The following is a 6,956-nucleotide window of genomic DNA, read 5'->3' on the forward strand; positions in this document are numbered from 1 at the left end:
ACTGGAGGAGGACGAGGAGAGCATCTGGCCCGGGCCTGAGTCAGGGTGAGCAACGACCCCGCCATGCACCTGCTCCATCATCCAAAGGGCAGCTTCACTCCCTCCCACTCTCCATTTTAGGGAAATGAAACGGCTATATTCATACGGTCGTTTAAAAAAGATTCTTCCCGATTCTTTTAAGAACATTGTCTTTTCAGAGTTGCTCTTGGATTATTTAAGATTTTTTTTTTGCTTTTGCTTTCTCTCCCTGAGCTGTGAAGTCAAGACAAGTGCAGTGGAGGAAACCAGAGTGAGGTGATTCGGCCAACACTGGAAGCCATCTGGAGCTGGAACTTGCCTCCTTGAGAGAGGAGCTTTTGTTTCTTTGTTTGTTTTCCATTGCGCTGGAAAGAAACAGTGAATGCAAGCTCAATGGCAAGGTTATCCAGACATATTAAATTACTAAAAAGGGAAATGTTTTTGATTTCGTTTCCTAATAATAGTAATACCATTTGAAAATAAAAGAAAAATGAAATTTCTGTACTTATTTGAAAATAAAATAATTTATAAATGTTTAGTTACTGATATTATGGGAAATAAACAAATTCATAGCATTTGGTTATCCTCAAATATGTAGAGAAGAGTAAACACTTTGATTTCAGCAGGGTTACAGTACAGTTTGAACAAATCAAAATTTTCCCATGAAAAATTCAGTAAAGCTCCAAATACTTCTGATTAAAAATGTTATGTGCATTCTTTCAAGTTGTGTTTTTCAAAAAGACAAGATTATGTGCATTCTTTCAAGTTGTATTTTTCAAAAAGACCCATGCCTAAACATGGGTTTCTAACATATATTGGATTAAATTCCATTTAGAAGAACATTTTATTATTTTTTATAATAGAATAGCATGGCTTATGCTTTGTAATACACTGGATATTTTAATCATATAGAAAAGCTGAAAGAATTTTACAATAAAAACTGAACATGCATCAAGTTTCTACCTTTAATATTTTACTGTACACTTTATTACATATCTATGCACTATCTAGTCATCTAGACTAAAGCAGGGGGATATGTCCCACGTCTATACTATATTTTTCCTATAAATACATATGGTTGATAAAGTTAATTTATAAGTGAGGCACAATAAGACATTAAGAATAACTAAAAGTAGAACAATTATAATAATATTTAATAAAAGTTCTATCTTTCCATCTTACTGTACTGCTGCTGCTTCTGGTGATGATGTGAGATGGCAAAGCTTGCACGATGACAGGAAGTGGGCAGGGGGATGCAGTGTTAGGGTAGCCTATAAGGTTACTTGAACACAGTGGATCTGATAACCTAGTCAGTGAGTCCGTGACCGAGTGGCCTATGCAGTGTGGATATGCTGACCAAACAGATGACTCATATCCTGGGCCAGAGGGATAACACAGGATTTCATCATGCTTACTCCAAACGGCAAACAGTTTAAGATGTATGAATTATTTATTTCTGGAATTTTCCTTTTAATATTTTCAGACCACAGTTGACCTCAGGTAATGGAAACTGTGGAATGGGAAGCCATAGATGGGGTAGATGGGGGAAGGAACTATTATATTACCTTTCCCACAGAAAACTCCCTTTTATCTTCCCAGGCCAGTTTCTACTCTGTCTTTCCAAAAGCAAAGAATATTTAGAGCTTCATCCACCTTAGCTTTAACACTCACATTTAAATGCCACTTAATGTCTCCCTGAATGCTTCTATCATTGTAAAGTACCTGGGAATTTTCATATCCTTTAAATCTTTAGAGTAACCTATCTTATGAGAATTCTCTTTCCTAGACAAATCGGAGCCCATGTTCCATGAAGAATTATCAACTCGGACAGCACTTTGGGTGAGAGAGTTGATACTGGGGTCTTGCTTCTTCAGTTGTAAAATGGAGAGATACAGGGTACTTCCAAATAGTTTTGGAAAATGGAATACACAGCTTTGCAACATTTCCTGTGAACACTTTGAAGACTCCTCTATGTGTGGATTTCTAACTTTTTTTTGCCTGGAAATAAACATCATTTAATTCCATTTTCCACAAAGGTTTTGACATACCCTGATATAAAACAGCCCTACACTCATCTCAAAAATATCATGAAAGTAAGGAGGAGGAGGAACACTTCTACAGAAATGTAAAATGTCCTCTTTATCTGTAGCAGTCAGGCAGGTGCGGCCTTGGAGAAAGCACATCTTCCTAAATAAATATTATCAGTTTCATCTCCTGGAAACTTGATAGAATTACATGATTAGCTCAATGAACCATAGTTGCACTTCACTTATCAAAGACATTCAAATCCATGTACTAATCCAGCATGTGAAAACACTGTTTTCAGTGGTGTGTTTTTTTTTTTTAATAATAGGCGTATTTTCAGTCCACTCTAATAATTCAAATCAGTTTTATTTGTTTCCTCTTCATTGTTTATGAAATCAAGATTTAAAAGTAAAATTAAAAAATTAAGGCCTTTTTCCTTCAACCTAGATGTAGGTAGTTTTATAATTCTTGCCTCGAAACATTAGCAGAAAGAATTGACACGAAGCTTTGCAGTCCAAAGCAATTTCAACTCTGCTAAATTATTCTGGGGCTCAAGCACATGAGCACTAAGATAAAAGGATTTCAGATAAAAGTAGTTAGAAAATTAACTTGGAAATCAGCACCCTGAAAAGGCAACACAGAACACTGAAGTCAGGTGGCTTTTAGTTTCCAAATTCACGTGTCACTGTGGCTCCCTTTAGAGGCCCTGCAGTCGTCAGCATACATCTCCGCATTGTGATTTTGCACATTCTGGAGTTTGTTTGTCTAGGATGTGGTTTGTGGTGAGCAGCACGGGATAGTTCTTTGCAAGTCCGTGTGTTGCTCAGCCACACGACACTTCTCTGTGGAATGTGAGGTCTTTTCCAAGAAATACTTTGTGATTCCTTCACCTCCATGTAGTTTCGCAGTTGACCAACAAACAGTAGAGCGAATCAGACAGGAACATGATGTTCTCTAAGCCAGCAAATCTCATGCTTTAATGCACTGGCATCTTAATAAGGCACCCAGGATCTAAAAGTCGGAGCCAGGACTCAGGGTCGCGCAATTCAGACAAGCTCCCTGCTTAGCCATGCCACTCGGAGCAGCGAGGTCTCAGCCACTCTAGAAAACAGCCAAGAACTAAGTGTCCTCCGAGCAGATGAGGGGGGACAATTCATCATCTACTTAAGCAGCAATGGGTCAAAATATAATTAATTCCTTTCTTCTTGCTCAAATTACCCCAGAGAATTTTTTTTTTTTTTTTTTGCTAGGCAAATTGACTCTATATCAAAGGTCCCTGCTGTTTAAAGCCTCAAACTGGGAAATCAAGGCTATCACTAGCAATGGCAAAGAAAACAGTGGGGAAAAACAAACACCCTACCTTTGCCTAAAGCCAAAGTGGAGTAATCAGGGACCCCTCTGATTGACACATTCAAGAGTTTTCTTTACCTTTAAGATTTCCTAAAAGAATATAGAATTTTTATTTACTTGTTTATTTATATGTTTATTTATTTTATTTATTTGAAAGTCAGTTTCAGAGAGAGAGGCTAGAGACAAGAGATCTTCCAGGCACTTGTTCACTCCCCAGATGACCACAAAAGCCAGGCCAAAGCCAGGAGCCAGAGCTTCATCCAGGCCTCCCATGTGAGTGCCAGGGGCCCGAGCACTTGGGCCATCCTCCACTGCTCTCCCAGGCCATTAGCTCAGAGCTGGATGGGAAATGGAGCAGCCAAGACACAAAGCTGTGCCTGTATGGGATGCCAGCGTTGCCGATGGCTTTACCTGTTATGCCAGAACACCGGCCCCCAAAGAATATGTAATTTTAACTAAGTTTATAACATGCTTACAGTTCAATACTGGACCAGCATTGAAGCAATAAATAATAGAGTAAAAATTCTAAAATGATAACTTTCTATTATAACCAGTATAAATATGAGGATACTTCAAAAATTTGGAAAATGGAGTTAAAAGATGTTTATTTTGGTGCCAAAAAAATTGAAACCCATGCATACTAAGGGTCTTTAAAAAGTTCATGGAAATGTGCATTAAGGAATTGTGTGTGATTTCAAAAATTTTTTGCACCAAAACAAACTTACCTTTTAATTCTATTTTTCCACAAAATTTTTGAAATGCCCTCATACCTTAGGAAACATTTCTATGTCTGTCTGACTGCCTCCAAACACACACAAGCACATCCTACATATTTAATTGTACACAGTTAAAGTGCATTTTTATGTTGTATAACAAACGAACTGCTTTTACAAAAATGTTTTCCCACTGATAACTTAATTAATAATAATACTTTGCATAGCAATTTAAAATTTTATGACATTGGTACAAAAGAATTGTATTTTTTCCAAAAATTTAAAAACCAGCTTTTAGATACTATTTTATTTATTTTACATATTATACTAACCATGTAAGTTCCAGCAATATAGAAAACTCGAGAGCATGGACTAGAATCACATCATTGTTGTTAACCTTCTCTGCTGTAACCTGGGCAGCAGTCCTGAGGTTTTCTTATGCACAGTCAAAATAATAGTTGGAAAAAAGAAATCACTTTTTATAGAAATGAGATTGTGCCATACATATTGTCCTAAGTAAAATGTTTTAAATTTAATTATAGGGGCCGGTGCTGTGGCATAGCAGGTAAAGCCACTGCCTTCAGTGCTGGCATCCCATATGGGCGCTGGTTCGATTCCCGGCTGCTCCACTTCCGATCCAGCTCTCTGTTATGGCCTGGGAAAGCAGTAGAAGATGGCCTGAGTCCTTGGGCCCCTGCACCCACGTGGGAGACCCAGATGAAGCTCCTGGCTTCAGATTGACGCAGCTCCAGCCGTTGCAGCCAGCTGGGGAGTAAACCAGCAGACGGAAGACCTCTCTCTCTCTTTATGCCTCCCTCTCTCTCTGTCTCTGTCTTTCTCTCTCTCTCCCTGACTCTCTGTAACTCTGCCTTACAAATAAATAGATAACTTTTTTAAAAAAGTTAACTATAAGTGAACGTAATACAGGTGAAAATAACTGAAGTCAAGCTTTATGGAAATTTTCCATATGTGAATATATACTAATTCCAGGACCCATCACTTAAACTCTTTGTAGGGACTTGGGTAAACTTCTGAACATTTCTGTGCCTTAGCATTATGATCTTACAATGGGATTTAAAGTACACAGATTGTAAGATACCATAATGATAACATAAAAAACATTTAGAATGGTCCCTGGAATATGGTGATTCATAAATGCTAGCTATTTTTATATTAGCTCAATTACATAGATTTGTTTTCAAGAAAATTAGCTATGACACATCAGAGATGGGAGTCATGGTTTTGGGTTAGGTCCATTTTTGCAAAAATGTTAGTTTTTTTTTCTGCCATGAAAGGTAGAGAAGTGTATTGGCTTTCTCTCCCTCCCACCTCCTTCCAACTCCATCCAAAGTTCTCTTCTATTATTTTTATTTATCCAAGAATATTAATATCCGCATTCTGATCTACAGCCTTCATTCCCGTGGTTGTCCCATCATGGTTCAACATTTAAGTGAACGCAGTGCATACTGCTTCTTGTTTCAGTTCAGAGTCCACATTTCTGAGGTCTTTATTCTGATTCCTATTTCAGTTGCATGCATTTCACGCGGGAGTCATGACTTTCAGCAATGGCTCATGGGTGCTCTGTCCTCTGATTGTTTCCTTATGAGAAATGTCTGGTATTATCTTCAGTCATTTTGGGTTTTTTTAGATATTTATAAATGTTTTTATATTATCCCCTGGAATTTAATAACAGTAATTTTTCCTCTTGGTAAGGGAATTGCATTTTCCCCGGATGACTATAGATTTCGTTCAGCAACCTCTGAACGAATCATGGAATGTGCTATAGACTTAGTGCTATCTGTATTTAAGGAAATTTTCTACTACTATATATTTTAAGCAATTAATTATGAAAGATATCTTAATGCAGTTTTAGTTCCATCAGCTTCAAGACGGCCTCTCGGTTCAATGCCTCACTGGCAGGACTCACGGGGCTCGGCAAAGCTGTTAGAATCACAGTTGGAGTATGTTGTGGCAAAGAGTTACAGAAAAGAAGCGTGTGGGGCAGCATATCGACACCAGAACTGAACTTCCAGACGTTCTATCCCTGTGAACTCGGGCAGGCAGTGCTTGCCTGGACCAGCAATGATGCGTGTCAACAGGCATGTGGCATTGCCCAACAGGAAAGCCCACCAGAGCCCTGGGGTCCCAGGTTTCACTGGGGTCAGACGCACAGGCATGGCTGAACTCCATCTCCAGTGCCTCCAGATGAGCAGCTGGGATCTCCAGCCCAAGGCTCCCACCATAAATCCCAGGGCCAGCACAGGCTATTAGGGGTGGTGGTAGCTTCCTGGGTAAATAAGCACACTGTTTCCAAGAAGGACATTCCAAGAGTTTAGAAGGCACCTCCCAGGAGCTGGTCGAGAGACAAACTTTTCTTTGGGCAAGGTTAATCCTGTACTGTGCAACAGAAAGTGCATAAACACACACGTGCAGAGATTAGATGCAGGATAAATAGGCTTCAGAACATTAACAGAACAAACACCATGTACCCAGTACCCACCACCCACATTAAGAAATGGAATATTTTACCAGTGCTTTGCCCAGCTGTGCCACCCTCCTTTTCATCAGAGGCAAGCCCTGCTCTGACTTCTGTTAACCTTTCCTAATCTTTCCTCACTTTTCAAACAGATTTTATCCAAGTAGGAGTTTGCTCTCTCTCCTCCTCCCCCTCTATTTCCCACTTTCCCTCCTCATCTGCTGGCCCTTAGCTGTGAACATTTGAGTTGCCAAGGACAAACCTTAGCAAATGGATACATTATTTTGAAGGAACAAGCGGAACACCAGCAGGGCTGTCTTTGACTCTGGCTTCTCTTAAAATTCCTGGCAGCCTCCTCTGAGGAAACAAGTAGG

This window comes from Oryctolagus cuniculus, chromosome 5 (assembly GCF_051225735.1).
Source record: "Oryctolagus cuniculus isolate XC-2025 breed Fujian yellow rabbit chromosome 5, ASM5122573v1, whole genome shotgun sequence".
NCBI lineage: Eukaryota > Metazoa > Chordata > Mammalia > Lagomorpha > Leporidae > Oryctolagus > Oryctolagus cuniculus.